Genomic DNA, 17,514 nt, shown 5'->3' on the forward strand with positions numbered 1-17,514 from the left:
TTAAACACAGTTTTTATTTATAATTGTATTCCATCCTGTAGGACAGGGCAATCCAAAAAGAGTCTTTCTTTTTCATCCACAATCTTCAGGACTTTACATTTCAAGGACACCAAAATGTTTAAACTATAAGCTATGTCTGGGCACACAGGCAAGTTTTATTTCAATCAGAGCAACTCAGTAAGATAAAGACAAGGAAAAAGAAAAGCAAGGTTCCATGTAGTTCTCAGTTTTGCCACTAGATGTCAATAGATGTCCACTCCCACCATACTTTAAAAAAAGTTTACAACATTAAAACCCAATGGTTTTCAAACAAGGAATAAACAAAATAAAAAAAAGATTTATAAATCCAAAAGTTTTCCAAGTTATCTTTCTTTTATGCCTCGGTCATCTTCACAATATTATTATAAGTCAGTTTTAATTTCCCCAAAGCTTAAACTACCGCTTATAGTTCAGGAGGGAGGGGTAAGGAAAAAGTCCCCCCCCCCGGAGCTTGGGGATTTTGCTTTTGAATGCTGTTTCCCAGAACCAGTATTTTCACTTGTAGAGAGATAAGGAAAGTAGTCTCACCCAGATCAGCTGTTTTGCCTTCCAATTTAAAATTCGTTGTCTCTGACAATTAGCAGCTTCTGGCAGAACTCATGGGTGCAGTCAGCCTTTCTTCCTGCCAGTCCTGAAGGCTCCTTTGGATCATGCTGGCCAGCTACTGCTGCCCCTCGAAATCTGCAAAGTTTCACCCTTTAGCGAGTTGCCTCTACGGGGCGACTTTCAATCCCATTGGACTCCCCAGCTGGGAGAAATCAGGCTTGGAGAAGGGAGATTCATTCCCCAGTGCTCATCTTGTAGCGATGTTACCAGAAAAACTCCAATTTTGTATATATTTCTAATACTATATATACTACTATATATTTCTAATATGACTATCATTTTTGTTATATTTTGTGTAAATGAGCCCCATATTTCATTATAGTTCTCCATGAAAAGTCTACATGTATAGGCAATCTACTCATGTATGGCAAATATTATCAGGTCTATAGTCCATTCAATAAATGGGGTCATGATTACTATTTGTGATGTTCTTTCCAATTTCAGGTAAAATAATACCCATTCATATAGAATAGAATAGAATAGAATAGAATAGAATAGAATAGAATAGAATAGAATAGAATAGAATAGAATAGAATAGAATAGAATAGAATAACAGAGTTGGAAGGGACCTTGGAGGTCTTCTAGTACAACCCCCTGCTTAGGCAGAAAACCCTATACCATTTCAGACAAATGGTTGTCCAATCTCTTCTTAAAAATTTCCAGTGCTGGAGTATTCACAACTTCTGGAGGCAAGTTATTCCATGGATTAATTGTTCTAACTGTCAGGAAATTTCTTCTTAATTCTGGGTTGCCTTTCTCCTTGATTAGTTTCCACCCATTGCTTCTTGGCCTGCCTTCTGGTGCTTTGGAGAATAGGTTGACTCCCTTTTCTTTGTGGTACCCCCTGATATATTGGAACACTGCTATCATGTCACCCCTCATCCTTCTTTTCATTAAATTAGACATGCCTAATTCCAGCAACCATTCCTTATATGTTTTAGCCTCCAATCCCCAGATCATCTCTGTTGCTCTCCTCTGTACTCTTTCTAGAGTCTCAACATCTTTTTTTACATTGTGGTGACCAAAACTGGATGCAATATTCCAAGTGTGGCCTTACCAAGGCATTATAAAGTAGTATTAACACTTCATGTGATTTTGATTCTATCCCTCTGTTAATGCAGCTTAGCATTGTGTTGGCTTTTTTGGCAGCTGCAGCACACTGTTGGCTCATATTTAAGTGATTGTCTACTAGGACTCCAAGATCCCTCTCACAGTTACTACTATTGACTGAGGTACCACCTATACTGTACCTGTGCATTTGGTTTTCCTTGCCTAAATGTAGAACCTTACTTTTTTCACCATTGAATTTCATTTTGTTAGATAGCACCCAATGTTCAAGTCTGTCAAGATTTGAATTGGTTTGTTTACTGATTAGGATATTCACTTAATGATCTTAGCATTGACTTAATGACTGTGGCATTTGCTTAACAACTGCCATGAAAAAGGCTGGGAATTTACTACCAGCCACAAGACTTACAACCATAATGACATACAACCCTAATTCAAGGCTCAATCCATTGAAATTTTACACAGAGAAAGAATATTTTTTTAAAGATTGAATATTCAATATATATTGGTAAGTATTTCCTATCTTATCTTTGAAATTACAAAGATAAATGCTGGTAATCAAATAATGTTTTAATATTTTCAATTTCTTCAACTGACCTCATTGTGTCCTTAGGAAGTTCTACACTTCTCCTTTTCATATTAAGTCAAATATTTCCACTTTGTGAGGCTAGCACCTTCAGATATTTATGGCTTGATAGAGTTGCAAAAATAAAGCCGTAAAAAAATTATCTTAGATAATACAAGAAAGCAAAAGGAAAAAAGAAAGGGAGGTTTCATTAAATATATTGAAGAGATCAAAATAGAATAATTTATGTATAACCCAGCCATTGTTAATTCTTTCTTGTTTGCACTCTGTACTTTGCTCAGAGATAACTTAAAAGCTGACTAAGGAGAAAGAGAAAGCCTAATTGTGACTTTAAATGCGTTCACTATAGCCTGAAATGTATCACTGCAAATGTGTATTCGAAGCATAAGCCTTGTAACAAGCTGTAACTGAACTAATGTGATAGATAAAGAAAACACATATTCAGATGAAAAAGAAATCTTTTAGCCTATTAGTGTGAGAAAATGCCTTAGCTATAAAAGGGAAATTTTTTTATTAGTGTGTCTTTCTCCTCTGTTCAGAGTCTCATTGGAATTTATTAGGATTCTGAGCTGAAAATCTTACATATTTCCTGGTACCTGAACATGGGGCCCAAGGGCATCATTTTCCCAGGGCAACTTACATTTAAGTCACCATGAGCTGTCGTCATTTTTGGATGGATGGAGAGCCTTCTTGTAATCTCCCAGAGGACACAGATTGGCAGATCCCGTCATCAAGAATGCTTCCAGGGCCATTGCCCCTGGTGATTTCATGACCATTGAGGATGGTGGACTCCGCTGTGAGAGGACTGGAACATCCTGGCTAAATCGAGACACTGACAGTTTAGGTGGTGGGGAAGATAGACCAACCTGGTAGTGAGTATAATTTTGTTAGGAGGGAGGTAGGAAGTGCTGAATGGAAGAATGAGATGGAGAGATTCCTGTTAGAGGTTTATTCAGAAGCTAGTGTGGAGGAATGATCTGTTTCTGTCTCCTCATGAGGGTATAGCCGTTGATTTCCAAAGTGACAGACGAAGAATGCTTGTGGAATATTTTTAGGCAGGAGGATCCAGTCTGACATACAAAGAGGGGTTTAGCAAGCCTCAATTCCAAAGGAAAGGAACTGAGAAACTCTTTAAGAACAGGACAGGACAATGCAGGACTATTGGTCTAGACTCTAGGTCTAGGGAAAGAGTGCACTCTGTTAGAATGTGTTTTTAGTAACTGGGAAGCATTGAAACCCCAGGTGGCCATTAAGATAAGCTTTAGTAAAAAATATCCCAATCTTTTCTTGTTGACACCAGGGCAACATACAATGTTCTCAATAATCCTACTGTGCCATATCTAACCATTCAAAGAACTCCCATAATAGGTGTTACAGGAAGAATGGAAGCTGCCAAACAAATTGGATATTTGGAAGTTAAAGGAATCCAAGGTCCCAGTGTGACCCATTCATTTCTCATTCTGCCTCAATGTCCTATTAATTTGTTAGGAAGAGATGTATTAGAAAAATTGGGAGCCACCCTCAAGTGCTCCCCTCATGGAGTACAGCTAAATTTTTCCTCTGATCAAGCATATTTGTGTTTCCTGAGTTCGCAATATTCCAAGTTGTCTTCAGAGTCTCACATTAACCCTTCTGTATGGTACCAGGGAATGCCTAGATATGCTAAATTTGCTGTTCCCCATTTGGCAAAACTGAAACCTGATGCAGCCCCCATTTCAATAAGGACCCACCAGGTCCTTCTCAGCACATATACAGCAGCTAAAGTTGAAGGCATCAAAGCGTGGATCCATCTTTCCAGATTGAAGAAAATTCCACTGCCCTAGTGGGAGTGTCAACCCATCACCAATTTGAACCTACGTTTGCAACGAACCCCAGCTTCACCAGCAGACCTTTTTGATGACCTGGATTCCTGACTTTTTGTTGTTCACCTTTTATTGCAATTTACTTATCGCTTTGGATTATTGCTACCTGGTATATTAGAAGAAAACTGCTGCATTTTTGAAAGAAAAGCCACAAGTGATTAAAGCTAGAGTGGACTTCACCACTCTCCCACCAGACATAGTGATGTTAACTGCTTGGTGTGTCCACCTTCTTCAGTATCTTTTGCTGTTTTCCTTTCACAAGAGGCATTGCCAAATCTATTCATCATCGAGGACCCCATCTCCCATGACATCCTGCCATCAGATGAGGAATATGACAGAGATGACTTTGAGCTATGGCTCCAACTTTTTCCACCTGAAAGGGATTTTGATGATTCTAATCTTGAGCCTGAAATTAATTTCCCTGACTCCTGAGGAGGGCTCCATTGGCGTCCTTTGTCTTCTCAGCCTTGGTTTTTGGAGACCTGGCATGTCTCATTTTCCTTTGTATAAAAGAGGAGCTTCGGGAGTGGGAATTATAAGGGAAAATGTTCATATGTAATGGATAGCAACAAGAATGAATGGTCTAGAAGTTTGGTCAATCAGAAAACACACCCTTGTTATCCAGGAGAATGTAATTGCTGGGAAAAAACCTTGATTAATGACTGTTTGTCCCAAGCACCCAAATACCTGTGCAGAGTGGCAGCTTGCACTCTGAGGGTGGGAGTTTGCCCCTCCCTAAAATGCAAACTACCTTCCCCTTTCTCCTCAAGTGGGAATATAAGGTACAAAAACAGCAACATCCACACTCCACCTGACTGGGGGATGGATAGCCAAGTGTGCTTTACACTTTCATGTTTCTCACAGAGCAAGGAGAAGCATGAACTCAAATAACAACTCATCCTGTCAAAGGTGTATAAAAACCATCCATACAGGAGCTAAAATAACTAAAACTCTTGTCTACCATTCCAATTACATCTGTTGGAATAAAATCCACCTGCATACATAACAAATACAATATGCCACCTGTTCCAGAAATAATCAAGTGGTATGTCACACTCCAAAGGGTGTGAGGTACACTTCTAAAGGATGGGTGTATGCATATGTGGGAGGTAAGCAATATGTCAAACAGCCGGCTTATAACCACACTGTACTTGACCAAAGTCCAGAAATGTCTGTTTGTTTTGACACTTGTAAAGCAATAGACCAAGGACAGGGACAAGATGGTAACTATAGAATCAGTTGCACTTCCTTGGATTGGGAAAGATCTTATGTTACTGAAAGTAAATATGTATATGACACCAGAGGTGATATGCCAGCTCCCGGAGCTTTTGGAATCTCACCCAGTCAGTATGTCTATTGGTACACATCTAACACAAAGATGGGGAGAGGTCTCACCAGTGACCCTAATTCTGATCAAATTTAATTTAACTTGACCGAAGGTGTTTCTAGGACTGACTGTGCTCAAGGGACATGTATCCCTATTTGCCTACATTTCAGAGATCCACCCACGATATCTCAGCTTCTTGAAATAGGGATCTCAGGAAAAGAAAAAGACCCTTATGGGATAATTATTGTAAAAACTGTTTGTGTACAAGAGACACCTAAAACTTACAAAGTTCATAGTGTCTTTTGGGAGAATATGAAGCAAAAGGTTGAAATACCAAAAATTACTAAAAAATTGTTCATTGATTTGGCAGAAAGAATTGGCACAGGCTTAAATATAACAAGCTGTTATATTTATGGAGAGACCAATATGGGAGAGCAATGGTCTTGGGAAGCTAAAGAAATACCCATTGCCAACATCTCTTCATATAACTTCACATGGTAAGGCTGGCAGAGACCAACGTTATGGGTTTTGTAAAGTGCTGTGGTAGGAGAAAGATGTTTTGTTCGAACAGCTGGCTCCCCATATCTTGAACCAATGGGAAAATTGCCCTGTGAATCTGGATGGTTGTGCAACCACACCAAATCTACAAATTGTTTCTGGTGGTCCAACCAAAATTTGTCAAGTTCTAATCCTTTTAACTCATCAACACAGGAACTGTTACACAAAATATGGAATGATCCTGGCAATCTTTCCCTTCCATGGATCTCACCTGACCATTGGTATTGGATTTGTGGATGAAGGGCATATACTCAGCTACCTTTAAAGTGGACAGGAGCTTGTATCTTGTAACCATCAAACCCAGTTTCTTCTTGTTATCCCTAAGACAAGGAAAAAAACTTGGGATCACAGTATATGATGAGCTAGGATGAGCAAAAAGAGCAATACCTGGTGGTATAGGTGATTGAGAAAGAGATAAAAGGTGGCCTACTGAAAGGATCATTCAGGTATATGGTCCAGCAGTCTGGGCCAATGATGGCAGCTGGGGCTATCAAACACTGATTTGTATGTTAAATAGAATCGCTTAAATGAGAACTGCTATTTACCAAAATCACTGAGCTCTAGATCAGTGGTGGTGAACCTATGTATGCATGCCAGAGGCGGCACTCAGAGCCCTCTCTGTGGGCACGCAAGTTGCTGCCCAGCAGAATTTGCCAGAGTAGCAATCACATGGCGTTTGGAAGCGACAGGAAGTGAGTGAGCAAGTGGTGTTGGCTCCCCAGGGATGCCCTGGAGATGGTTAGGGACTGGCTCCTGCCACCCTGGCCCCCACCCCATCCAGCTCAGTGGCCACCAAGTCGTGCACACAGATGGTGCTCCCAGAGCTCACGGGCTGACAGCATCCGCATCGGGCTGCATAGCCTGCTATGAATACCGGGCCAGCCCTCCAGCAGCAGCACTGCGGCGGCACCGGCAGCACATAGAGTTGGGGGACCACTGGACACACCTATTCCAGTCCATCTCTTTTTGGTTGGGGAGCTGGTTGCCACTGGTCACCTCCTCAGCCCCCTTGAGGGTCTTGGTAGAGCACATTCCCCTCACACACCTTGGTACTTACTGCAGCTGCCAGCTGCTCGTGGAGGTCCATTAGGCTGCCATCCAGAGTTGCAGGCCCACCCAGCAAAAAGGAGATAAAGCGGTCAGCTAGAAAGCTCCGTGTAGAGATGGTAGAGCACACCCAGGGCCAGCAGGCAAAAGGCCACCCCAAGCAGGGAAAATCAGATCCACATTGGCGTCATGGCTGCTCAGGCCTAGCAGAGATGGGGGAAGGCATGCAATTCTGGCTGGGACTGGGGGGGCCTGGCAGTGAAAATCCTCCACCTTATGTGGGATCTGGGTTTTTTTCTCCGCTCCTTTTAGCTCTTTGCTTCCAGATTGCCTTATCTGGCCGGCCGGCTGGCAAAAACTTCACCACTCTTCTCCTCCTGGTCCTCCCCACTCAAGTGGCCCCCAGTGGCTTGGGTGCCTCAACTCCATCGGAGTTGAAGGAAGTGAAGGTGCAGCAGCAGGATTGCTCTCAATAAGGCGGGTGCACACGAGTGACCAGCGCACCTGAATCTTTCAACTCAGATGGAGCCGAGGCACCCAAGCTGCTGGTGGTCGCTTGACTGGGGGCGACGAGGAGGAGAAGAAGAATGGTGAGGTTTTGTGCCAGCCAGCCGGCCAGGCAAGAAGTAGGTCAAGAGATGGTGGCTGCCTGCTTGGGGAAGGGGTATAATGGCTGCTTGGGGGGGATTTGCCAAGCCTCATGGCAGAGGCATTGGCAGCTCCCCTCACCTGGCCTGTTTCTCTGGCTCTGTTACTGACAGCAGCTCCCTCAGCGAGCACCCCAAGGCCCCCATTGTCACGTTTCCATTGCACAGGCTTCCTCAAGCTGAGAGGAATTGAACAGCCTGTGCCGCCAGGCTGGTCTGGTGGGCAGCATAGCCTTCCGCCTTTTTGCTGCTGCTTTGGCAGCTGGTGTTGCCCTCCTGAGATCATCCCCCAAACCCCACCATTGTCAAAGGAGGAGGAGGAATGGGGAGAAGAAAGAGGGGAAATTGAACAGCTTGACACAATGGTCAGATATGGGAGATTCCATTCTATACCTTACAATGAGCATCTCTGCATTTTCGGAGTGGCAGAGGTAGAAGACCTGGCTCACATACTATTTGATTGTTGCCTGTACCTGTGAGAGACAGGTACCTCAGTCTATATTCCAAATGAATGACTCATTGGGATCCCCATATCAAAACAACTTACCTTATGTGTGGCCAGAACTTGAAAATAACATTTAATGCAGCATAGTATTTAAATAAAATGGTTCAGTTGAGATCTGCATATGTGGGACTGATTTGGGGTAGATTGCAAGGGTGACTCCAAGATATAATTTTATCATATTTTATCTATATTTTAAATTACTGTACTCTATTTTAATTTCATTTTAGACTGTGTTTTACTCCAATTTCATCTTAAGTCATATTTTACTCTAGTTCCATTTTAAACTGTATTTTATCAAATTTTATTTTAAATTGCTTTTATCAGACTTTGGTAATGATTTGTTGCTGGAACTTTGCACTTTGATATAGCCCAAGGGCTAATCAATAAAGATTTATTATTATTACATCAATTGTTGCTAGCACAGTTTCTGGAACGATGGTTATAGCATAAGGAAAGCAAGATAAACCAGCTAAGGTCCTTACTCTGATTCCAGTACCTGAAGAATATACACAATTAGTCCAGCAATAGGAAGCATCCTATTGCCAAAAAGGAGGAATGAAGAGATCAAAATATAATCATTTATTATACATAAAATGTAGGCATTGTTAATTCTTTCTTGTTTGTGCTTTTAAGATAACTTAAAAGCTGACCAAGGAGAAAGAAAAGCTTAGTTGTGACTTTAAATGGGTTTGCTATAGCCTGAAATGTATCGCTACAAATGTATCTGCTCAAGGAGAAAGTTCCTGGCTGCCTGCTAGCAATTGTGTATTCAAAGCGTAAGCCTTGTAACAAGCTGTAACTGAACTAACCTGATACATGAAGAAAACACATAGTCAGATGAAAAAGAAATCTTTTAGCCTATTAGTGTGAGAAAATGCCTTAGCTATAAAAGGGGGAAAAATTATTGATGCATGTGTGTTTCTCCTATCTCTCTGCATTAGAGACAAGAGATTAGAAAACACCTGGTTTGGGCTTTGATCAAAGAATAAAGCTGTTTCTTTTGCAGTAGCCTCATGTTCAGAGTCTCATTAGAATTTATTAGGATTCTGAGCTGAAAAACCTTACAATATGGTAATAAGAATTACTTCTATTCACAGAAACACAAGTACAAGAAATATATTTGGCATGTTCAAAGTGATTCTAAGAACTTTCTTCAAAATCCAATTATTTAAAGAGGGAAATGAATCACATATTTCTGAAAATTAGAAGAATTTTAATCATAAAATGTTAGGAAAAGCTCTGTCTTTTGAGAGATTAGAAAGCAGATTTTATTGGGGAGTAGAGAGTGGTTAAAATTACAGCAAGAATTTGCTTTTGAAAGATGCTAAAGGATTTGAAACTCCATAGATGGATGAAAATAAAATTGCAGGTTAAAAACTAATTAATGATAATATGATAATATAGAAATACTTTTTACAAATTGACCACAATGATTAATGTAAACAAATAAAAATGAAAAAAGTTAATAAAATTATTAATCAGGAAGAAGTCAGGAGTTCAGGACTTCCAGGAAAATCATGAGCATCTCCCAGGTCATCTGAAGCCTGGCTTCTGATTTAGTGTTCCTGTCAGAGAAGTGGCAATGTGATCTGAAACTGGGAGAGATTACTCTATCTTGTTTGTCACTCCGATTTCCCTAGGGATTCTCCAACACCATGACTCACCACAGAGACCAGCCACAATAGATTGATCTGCTCCAACTGACTGATTGCTGAGCAGTTTCAAATGGGGCTGGGGACTATCCATGTTAGTCTGCTGCATGGTCAATCCAAGGTCTTGGTTGTTGCTTGGAACAAGGGGACTGCTGAGGACATGGATCGGATTGTATCTATCTCTCTCCTTTTCTCACTCCCCATGGTTTACAGAAGATTTGAGAGATCAAATTGAAAAGCATCTAAAGTATTGCTGGTGTTCAGTAAGAGATGAGCTCTACTGAATACAGGTGAGAACCACTATTAACGTCCACATTATGGCTTTAAGGGCAGCAAATGTTTAGTATTTCTCCACCCTTATTGCATCTGCAGAATCCATTTCTTGTTATTGTAATGAGTCATCTCTACTATGCAGGCTGTGCTAACACTTTCCTGTGTAATCAGGAATGTTAATAGATGTATGATGGCTTGGTCCTTGAAGGCATTGTTTTTTTTCCTATGATTGTTGAATTTTATTATTATTATAATCATCATTTTACCTCATGCAATGTTTGGTAGCTTTTAGTGAATTAACACATCAAAATAGATGGAATAATATCAGGAAACATGGTTGCACTAAGAAATAAGGATCAACTATCAAATTCAGCAATACCATTTCCACTATCTATATATGGTCCCTTTGGGACTGAATTTCCCAAGCAAGGATCATCAAACTTTGACTGTTATAGAGGAAGGCCACTTTTAAAGATGCAGGAAAAGCATTTCCATGTAGTAATGCAGGGATCTTCAAACCTGGCCCTTTTATGACTTGTGGACTTCAACTCCCAGAATTCCTCCCAGGCATGCTTTTGAAGTTTGAAGACCCCTATACTAATGGAAGGTAGATAAAATAGCATTTCCAATCCAATGATTGAGTGAGTTGCCTCCTTCAGGCGCAGACAGGAACAGATTTGCTGTTTGCTTATCTGTTTTATTAGATTTCTATGACTTAAAGTGGCATATGTGGATGTCAGTTTGCTCCATAATAGCTCAGTGAAAGGGGGAATTGTTCTCACTCTTTCTGCCCAACCTTCTTCCTAGGATTTTAAGAGCTTCCTTTGCTGAAGGAGACTTGAACTTGCAACATCTTGTACACCTGTAAATCCATCACAATGCAGTGTTGTACATAATACTCCAGTACGTTGGCACCCTTTGTCAAGTCCATTTCATTTTTTCCCCACCCTGCATTATATAATATCACTATGGGAATTGTCACCATTCTTTTTTTCCTGTCCCTTAGAAGAATTGGTAATATTTCTTCTTAGAGACAATGCTTTTATAGTCTCTTATATTAGTTCTTGTGTTCCTATGAAGTCGATTTTCTGATCTAATCTACCTCTTGGACAAAAACTTGTTCCCTGCAGAATAGCAAAATCTCAAGAGTTATTCAGCCGAAATTACTTTCTTCCAGTGATGAAAATCAAAGTAATCCATAGATAGATAATATGGTTAGTATAGTAAATAGATACATTTATACACTCACAGGTTAGAATCAATAAAATAGAAGCAGCATTTTTACTATTTTAATTATTTAACATTTAGTTGAAATTAAGCATGTTGAATATTATTTTCTGGCCAAAATGGCATCAAAGACATTTCCTTTCTTAAACTGAATATCTTTAAAGCCAGCAGTTTGGAAGAGCATTCTATGCTCCAATTCTTTCCGTGCTTTTCCTTCAAACATAAGCAACATTATAATGCAGTACAAATGTCCAGGAAGTGACCCAGACATTTTTTCATCAATAATTGGGTCCACTGCCAAAACTCCACCACCTGTTGAAAAAGTAATTTGTTAAATCAGTAATAGGTTGCCTACAAAAGAGGTAATGCCCTTGCATCTCATTTTCATTTTTATGGCTGTGACCTTTCTCCCATCACTTTCCTCATCTTCATAAAATATTGTTTTGGAAAATTGGTCTCTTTTTACCCTAGACTAAGTCCATGCTTCAATTTAGTCCCCTGACAGACCTAAAAGATATAAAAATGTTATGCCAACCTTGGATCCTTCATCAAGTCTAACTCATAACATATGCCACTTTAGCCCATTTACTACAGGATTGCTTCCCATGCTTTGCTTTCTTTGCTTCCATTTCATGACAGAAGCATCAGGGGAGTTCTAAGCAATCTTTCCAGAAGTGGACTTTGCTTAAATTCAATGATAAGTGGCATTTCTCTGTCTTGGAAGGATAAGAGACAAACAGGCTTCATAACATAGTTTTCATAGGCTCCTATGGAAGGAATGGATTCCATAATATAGTAATGCTTCAATGTTGGTTAGGGAGCACAGAAAAAGCTGTTGTGGCCTAGGAAGCCTCAGTTCTGCTCCCTGCCTTCTTCTCTCCACCCCGCCAGACTTAGAAGTCCCAGGCCTTCTCCCTGCCCCATTATGTCCTTGACTACTAAATTTACCTTTTTGCGCAGCTGCTGACAACTATGTGAAGCCAATGTGAGGCACAGCTAGACAGCATAATGTTCTCAAGGATAGAAAGGCTAGCGCATGGAGTAGAGGGGAACTCATGTGTGAACTGGAAAAAGGAAACTGGGATACTGAAGATCTGAGCTTCCTTTCTCTGGCTCAGCACAGTGGTTCCCTTCTGCATATGAAGAGCAGTGAATCAGGGAAAGAAAGCTCTGTCAGTCTCCAAGAAAGATATGTAGGAATTCTTCCAAACAGATGTCTTTATTGTTCTACATGTATAGACAGAATCTTGCCAAACTGAAGCAGAGTACTACCTTCATGAAGAGTAAGTCTGGGGATTATTAGGGAGGAGTTGGTTTCATCCTCTTTCTCTTACACAAACTATCTGATTCCTCTGCAATGTGCCCCCTCCTTCCTGGGAATCTGCCCCACTACATTCCATCACCTCTCAGATCTTTGGGACTCAGGCTTCTTTTCTGCAGCCCAGTGTAACAATTGCCTTCCTCACATGAAGAGGAATTGCCTGCCCTCTTTTAGCATGCAATTTTTCAGTCTCCCCACTTAACAACTCACACAACTTCTTAAAAGTCTCAACTGAAAGACGCAGGATTGTGGTCATTGAACAATGTGGTCGGATGGTATACAGGTAGTCCTTGACTTACAACCACAATTGGCCCCAAAATTTCTGATGTTAAGTAAGATAGTTGTTAAGTGACTTTTGTTAAGTCATACAACTTGTCTTGCCTACCCTACAAGGTTCCATCCAAAAAAGGTGCTGGAACTCCCTTCTGGGCGTTTTATGAGAAAAAAAGCCCTGGTTATAAGTGTGAAAAACAGTCATAAGTCACTTTTTTCAGTGTCCTTGTAAATTCGAACCGTCACTAAATGAATTATTATCAGTCGAGGACTACCTGTATCACTTAATGACTGCAATGACCTACAACCAAACTTCTGAGCCCCTTTTAAATCATAAGTTGAGCACTATATTATCAGGGGTTGTTGCAAGTACATAAAAACACTATGGATGGATCTGGTTGGCTTGCTTGTCTTCTCATTCACAAATGGCAATTTTTCTCTTTCTAGAAATACTTACCTGACTTACAGGCTGTAAATACTTTTGTTAGCAGTTGGATGCACTTTTCATCACCCCAATTAAACAAGACTCTTGATAAGATGTAAAGATCTGCTTCGGGAATTGGATCTTTAAAAAAATCCCCTGTAATATGAATAAATCTCTTAATAAGGTAGGAATTTGTTAATTCTACTAACAATTTGGAGAAACAATTTTGTCTCCTGTTCATAAAGCTTGTCTCTACAATGATACTAGCTTTTTTTCAACTACTGTTTTGAAATGGCAGGTATTGATTCAAAGCACATATTACCTTCATGAAAAGAGATCATTATATTTTTTTGATATTTCCACAACTCCAGGAAGGCCAAAAGGTTTCACAGTACAATTTGGGTACACTGAAATCAATTCCTTAGCTAAGCCACCACTACTTCCTTGAAAAAAAGAACACAATACAAAAAAGGAATTATGTAAGAAAGATATCCTGCATATCAACATTTCTAACAATTTACTAGAACTTTTATTATGAGTTACCTCATTATTTTATATTTCATATGGCTGTGCTAAACAGATATATAATATTGTGATTTTAAAAAGTATATTCATTAACAATATTTGATTGTTTATTTATATATTAAACATTAGCTGTTCATCTCCCTCACCGAGTGGCTTTGGGCTGTGTACAATTTAATCAATAAATAAAACATTTTACAACTCTGTAATCCCTTGTATCAGGTTGGAGTCAGGGTGATTGAATGGAATGAGCATTTACTGGCTGGATGCCCTTCCTGATGCCTACATCGAGTCCACAGCAGATATTTTCTCTTTGGGCCCTGATAGAAAAACACGTTTTTCTAGGATTGAACTCTCAACATTCTGAATGGGAGGCGAGAGTCTTCACCTCTAGGCCACCATGCCACTAGGCCACCAGGACAATAAAATATTAAAACTGAATAATTTAAGATTAAAAATGTAAAAATGTAAAACAACATTATAAAATTATAAGAAATGGAGAGATCCAAGATGGGGAGACTTAAAGAAAATACAAGTGTGAGTGGGGGAAGGGTCTCATGGATTCTCTCCTAATGTCCCCTACATATGCATACATAGCCAGGTTTTGACCTCTACAGAAGGTCAGAAGATTGGGAGCTTTTCTGACCTCTGGGGGGCAAAATGTTCTTTTGTGTGTGTGTGAAAGTTTTTATTGGGTTTTTTTCCCATACATTCAGTAATAATTTTTCAATTACTGCTGTCTGAGTTTATATTTGCTAATACATATTTAATTCCTAATCCTTTATTCTTTCCTCTAGCCATCGATAAAATAAGTCCCAAGTTTGATATTATTCCATTCCTTCTTTTTCTTTCAGTCTCATAGTCAGTCTATCCATCTCTGCGCATTCTAGTATTTTTTTACTTATTTCTTCATCTGATGGTATTCCTTCATTTTTCCAGTATTGCGCAAATATAATTCTTGCCGCTATTGTGACATGCAAAATCAAATATATGCTTTGTTTGTTAGTCTTTTCTGGCATTATACCTAATAAAAAAGGTTCAGGTTTAAAATCTACATGTTATCCCAACATCTTTTCTAGCCAGGCATGGAGTTTTTTCCAATAACTCTTTACTTTGTCACAAGTCCACCAAATATGATAGTAAGTGCCTGACTTATGTTTACATTTCCGACATCTATCTGACATGTTTTTGAACATTTTTGCTAGTCTTGATTGTAGGTGGCAAGTGCCATCTATAAAACATTTTATATAAATTTTCTTTATAGGAAGTTGACATTGTCAGTTTGTAATTTCTTTCACATAAATTTTGCCATTTTTCTAATTCTATATTGTATCCAAAGAATTTTGTCCATCTTATCATTGTTTCTTTAACTTGTTCACTTTCAATTTTCAAAGTTAATAGAAAATTATACATTTTCTTAATTAGTTTCTCATCAGAAGTTAGCAATGTCTTATCAAACACAATTTGTTCCTTATGAAATCCATACAGTTTAACATCTAGTAATAGTAGTAAAGTTGGAAGGGACCTTGGAGGTCATCTAGTCCAACATCCTGCTCAGACAGGAAACCCTATACCATTTCGAACAAATGGCTGTCCAGTCTCTTCTTAAAAACTTCCAGTGTTAGAGCATTCACCGCTTCTGGAGGCAGGTTGTTCCACTGGTTAATTGTTCTAACTGTCAGGAAGTTTCTCCTTAGTTCTAGGTTGCTTCTCTTCTTGCTTAGTTTCCACCCATTGCTTCTTGTGCTGCTTTCAGGTGCTTTGGAAGATGGCTTGACTCCCTCTTCTTTGTGGCAGCCCCTGAGATATTGGAACACCACTTTCATGTCCTCCCTCGTCCTTCTCTTCATTAAACTAGACTTACCCAGTTCCAGCAGCCGTTCCTTATATGTTTTAGCCTCCAGTCCCCTAATCATCTTTGTTGCTCTTCTCTGTACTCTTTCTAGAGTCTCAACATCTTTTTTACATCGCGATGGTAAAAGTGGTATTGATTCTGTCCCTCTGTTAATGCAGCCTAGCACTATGTTGGCCTTTTTGGCAGCTGCAGCACACTGCTGGCTCATATTTAGGTGATTGTCCACTAGGACTCCGAGGTCCCTCTCACAGTTACTACTATTGAGCAAGTTACCCCCTATACTATACCTGTGCATTTGGTTTTTCTTGCCTAAATGTAGAACCTTGATTTTTTTCACCATTGAATTTCTAGCTTCCATTTGTAAATGTGCCCACCATGATAAATTGGTACCCTGATTTTCCATTTCTTGTTTAGATTTTAAATTCCCTTCAGAGTTTAGAATATCTCTATGTGTCCAGATTTTTTCAAATTTCACTAAATTTGGGTGTACAAATGTTTCCATTGTTGACAACCACCCTGGGATTTTGAAATATATTTTACATTTTATTTTTTCCCGAACTGTTGTAAGTCGAGGACTACCTGTACTTTATCACTTTTTTTTTTTTTTGGTCATCAAGTTTTTGACACCTTGCTAGGCAACTGGTGGTACTCGAATAGTGCCATATCCTAAAAGTGGTACAATGGGTGAAAAGGTTGCTTTATGGTACTTACCATCCAGATCATAAATGAGCTGAAAATCAGAAAGATCAAAGGCAGAGACCACTTCTTTTCCATGCAGACACCAAGCCTCATTCATGAACCTGAAAAAACTTTCAATGCCTTCCTTTGAACTAGAATTGAAATTTGCATTGGGAGATGATTAACATGTGCATGAAATACCATGTGATTAACATTTGATCATAAAGCTAGAATTATATTTTTCATTATGTGACCATGGTTTCTGCAGACTTTTATGTTAATTATCTGGTTTTAAAGAGCAGATTAATTAATATTTGTCCTGAAGTTTGATGTCATTAGTAGTTCATATGCAATTGGATAAATTATTCTTATTTCCATCCAATTTATACCCTAAGAAATTCTTGGCCAGAATTGCTGAGTATTTGCCAATATTTGCCTTAGGATCAGCTAAGGCAGGATTTCAAAAGTAGCCAACATTCTTGTAGGCTGGCATTTGAGCAACAGAAAATATATCACAAGATTTTTGGAGAATTTCTAGGTTATGAATCAAAGCATCTTTGTTCCTATACTGGACCATACTGAGATGTAGATGACCTAGCTCCGTAGTGGCGAACCTATGGCACGCGTGCCACAGGCAGCATGAAGAGCCGTCCCTGTGGGCACATGAACCATTGCCCTGGAGGGAGGCGGGACTGCTCCCCACCGCCTCTCCACGTGCGCTTATGCTCTCGGCTCTCTTTCTCTCTGCACTGAGAGCCAGAGAACAACTGCAGGAACTGGGCGGATCCGGGCTGGGAGGTGGAGGCAGCTGCCAGCACAAGTCCAGATAAGCCTCCAGAATGGTTTTTGCAGCACCCCAGTGGCCCGATCCAGGCTCCAGAGGCCAGGAAAAGACCTCTGCCACCTGGATCAGCCATGGGGGGTGCGAAATCCCCCACCCACTATGTGGATCACCCTACCGTCACCACCTTTCCCCCCAACAACTGCGCAGATCATGCTACTGCCATTCCTCCACCATGTGGATCACATGTCGCTGCCCCACCC

General features: G+C 39.9%; 1 protein-coding gene and 1 pseudogene across 1 annotated transcript in view; both read right to left on the minus strand.

Moving 5' to 3' along the window:
* LOC120313672 (acetylserotonin O-methyltransferase-like) overlaps window positions 1–17,514 on the minus strand; it is a 38,975-nt gene that overhangs the window by 14,373 nt on the left and 7,088 nt on the right. The gene's annotated exons all lie outside the window — the stretch shown is intronic.
* On the minus strand, window positions 11,501–16,612 carry LOC120313673 (annotated as a pseudogene).

The sequence above is a fragment of the Crotalus tigris genome, unplaced genomic scaffold, assembly GCF_016545835.1.
Source record: "Crotalus tigris isolate CLP2741 ecotype Arizona unplaced genomic scaffold, ASM1654583v1 scf7180000018759.1681925, whole genome shotgun sequence".
NCBI lineage: Eukaryota > Metazoa > Chordata > Lepidosauria > Squamata > Viperidae > Crotalus > Crotalus tigris.